Here is a 3,300-nt window from a genome sequence, read left to right as displayed (position 1 = left end):
TCTGGATCATTTTCCCATAGACAATGCCTTTGAGCTGAACTTCTTCAAAACCTTGAATGGCATCCCCATACAGAGACTTACAGGTCACAGCAGCCAACAGAAAGATTTGTTCACCTCTACAACCTTTGGATCAAGTCCTTAATTTGTTCAGAGCCAGCCCTGAAGTTCAGATCAGGATCTCACTCTCCCAGAAGTTACAAGAGCTGAGATCTAGCTGTAGACGTCTTTGAAACAACACCCATCCTACACGCTATTGCAGGCAATGGAGAGGTTTTTTTTGGAATGGCAAAACCCCAGCCCAAGGCCAAACTGAGAAGCTTATGCATCACTATTTTATATTCTGCACTAAATATTGCAAAATGTTAAATGTCTCAGAGCTGATGCCTGCTCTGTGGTGTGGGAAGTGTGTGCAGCGTAGACGGGACAAAACACGTTTCGCAGGGAGGGGCCAGACTACATAGGGCCAACACCTGCACAATAAACCCACCTGCACCAGCAAGTACCCTAACAATTGGACAGGGTCCACACTTCCCATTGTGCTGGACACTCTCATGTCTCCTGGCTCACAGACATCCAGACTCAAAGCACTAACAGCTCGGCCAACAAAGATCAGGTACACGATATCATACAATCATAGAAAAGTAGGGTTGGAAGGGAGCTCAGGTCACATCTCGTCCAACCCCCTGCTCAAAGCAGGACCAACCCCAACTACATCATCCCAGCCAGGGCTTTGTCGAGCTGGGTCTTAAACACCTCCAAGGATGGAGATGCCACCACTGCTCTGGGTAACCTGCTCCAATGCTTCACCATTGTATTGGACTGGTTAACAGCACAGTACTTTAATCAGATTTGGGGGATGCTACATTTTGCAGCCACTCAGTTGTGAACTATTGTGATTGTCAAGGGTTTGTAGGCTAGGACAATCCCGCTAGCAATCAGAGCAAATCCAGATCATCCACCATGCTACTTTGCAAAGTTAGAGAGGCGGATAAGCTTTGTTCAGAGAGGCATGGCCAAAATGAAGCTGTGCTGAGCCTAAAATAATAGAACATGGGCCAAATGCAACACTTAGCTTCTACTCGCTTCCCTGGGCCTGTGCCTTGAAAGTATCGCTGCAGGTAGACAAGGTTCTTTGGGTAGATGTGATATCTTTTATTAGACAAACTAAATAGCTGGAAAAATTGTTCTCTGCAAGCTCTGGAGCACAAAGACCTGTTCTGTTGTTTTGTGTTTTCCTGGATAACCCCAAGTAACCTCTCTACATTTTACCAGCTACACTCTAACACCAGGTCAACTCTCCCCCACCACCACCTGCCTCACACCTATTGTTTCCCATGGCCTCCAATCCTCACTGCCACACATTTGCATTTCCACAGAACTGCCTTTTGCATATTGGCTTCTCTTCCATCCAGGAGAGTGCAAAAACAACAGCAGACTCTCCCTATGCCTGAAGAAGGGCGTTTGTGCCCGAAAGCTTGCACAGAACAATGTTTCCAACTACGTAGTTGATTTCTTTTCAGTAGAGAGCACTGCCATTCGCACGCCACGCGCAGATTTTAAAAAATGCATCATAATTTCTCTAAACCTCCCCAGAATCTCTCTGGGTTTTGAGGGGGGAAATCCATAAATGGGCGTTTCTGCCCGAAAGCTCGCAAAGAAGATTTTTTTCCAACTATCTGAGTTGGTCTAATAAAAGATAAACAGATTTACCCAAAGAACCTTGTCTGCCTAAGATTTTGTTGGGGAGCTGAACCACACCATCAACATTTAGCAACTGGAACTGGCCATGGGGTACAATGGAAGTGTTCCAGGGGCAGCTGCATCGCTGCAGTGACGAGGGACTGAAAGGGAAGAGATCAGTCAGGCTAGGCAGATTTTTTTCTTCTTTTTTAAGTTACAGCCCTGGTAAATAAAGCAGAGATTCTGAGCCACAATGAACACCGTGCAGAGTTAGATGGCAGCTCAGACTTCAGAAGAGCCTGAAGACAGATAGGAAGCAGGTGCTCAGTCAACTGAAACAGCAATGGGTAAAGAAGATCAAGTTTCAGCAATACTTCCCCAGAAAGGAGACACAAATGCCAAGCCGGTGTGTGTACACTCACAGTACGCATGCGGATATGCACACATGTGGAAGAGGAAGGAGTAGGAGTTACGTGGGTTTGGAGCGGGGCGGGAGGAGAGATGAGCTAAAGCTTTTACGTCTCCAGAGATTAATTAGGACAATTCAGAAAAAGAAGCACTACCTTTTTATTTAACAGAAAGTTCAATGGCAATCTGCCTTGTGTGCAACTTTCAGGAAATGTCATTGTAGAGCGGTACTACAAGAACATGACCTTAAATGAAAGTGGAGTATTTTAATACCTTTACAGGGGGTACGAGCCAATCTGTGGAATTTGTCAGGGAGATGGACTGAGATTCAGTTTATAGGGATATTTTAAAAGTACTAGTGGCCTCCAGTTTATAATCCCAGTGGAGGCTGGGACGAGGATAAGAGTGCTGGCTGGGTTAATTTTACAACTTGGAGATCCAAAGCAGATGTAAAGGGGTGGAAAAATGAACCTTATAATCTTTTCCACCTCCCACTCCAAACAGATGAGACAGAAGATAAATGATGACCTTCTGAGAGTACAACAGGCCCCCAGCAATTCTTTGTCAGGCTCGTGTTTAGTGTTGGCTCTAGCTGCAGATGGATGCATGAAGAAGTAGTGCTGGGTGCAGGGCAGCAGTCTCATACCTTTCAATCCTTATTTTAATGACACTGTATGTCCTCATAATGCACAGAGTGAGAAGAGCTCCTTACCCTGTGAACTGTCAGCCGGTTGAGCAAGAGGGGTAGAGTGCTCTTTTATGACTCGATTTGCCACAGGAATGTAATCCTGTTGCCTGAAGCGGCTCTGAAATATCTCAGAAGTTCACCCCTCGGGGTCTGCAGCCTCCCCCTCTAGCTGTAGCTACCGCCCCTGCTCTTCCCAAGACAAAACATAAGGTGTTCGTCGTGGGAGACTCCATCCTGAGGGGGACTGAGAGGGCAATCTGCCGCCCCAACCCCTTATCCCAGGAAGTCTGCTGCTTCCCAGGAGCCCGAATCCAAGACATTGCAAAGAGGATCCCTGAGCTCCTCCAGCCCACTGACCACTACCCTATGCTCCTTATTCATACGGGCACAAATGAGCGCTCCCAGCCAGGTCATGATGAACTAGGTGACTGTGGCATCGATGCCTACACAGTCAGATGGATTGCAGATTGGCTGAGGGGTCGCACTCAGAGGGTGGTGGTGGATGGGTCATATTCGACCTGGGG

At 47.0% G+C, this 3,300-nt stretch overlaps 1 protein-coding gene and 1 long non-coding RNA gene across 5 annotated transcripts in view; both read right to left on the bottom strand.

Annotated features, from left to right (window-relative positions):
- The window catches only part of LOC109303919, a 6,745-nt gene extending 6,099 nt beyond the window's left edge, over window positions 1–646 (bottom strand). The window contains exon 1 of the long non-coding RNA XR_002099262.1: window positions 52–646. This is a non-coding gene — a long non-coding RNA (uncharacterized LOC109303919). The remainder of the gene's footprint in view (window positions 1–51) is intronic.
- The window catches only part of SMOX (spermine oxidase), an 86,533-nt gene that overhangs the window by 16,538 nt on the left and 66,695 nt on the right, over window positions 1–3,300 (bottom strand). The window lies entirely within an intron of this gene.

The sequence above is a fragment of the Gavialis gangeticus genome, unplaced genomic scaffold, assembly GCF_001723915.1.
Source record: "Gavialis gangeticus isolate Ggan-Ray unplaced genomic scaffold, GavGan_comp1, whole genome shotgun sequence".
NCBI classification, from domain to species: Eukaryota; Metazoa; Chordata; order Crocodylia; family Gavialidae; genus Gavialis; species Gavialis gangeticus.
This window is presented reverse-complemented; position numbering and strand designations above follow the sequence as displayed.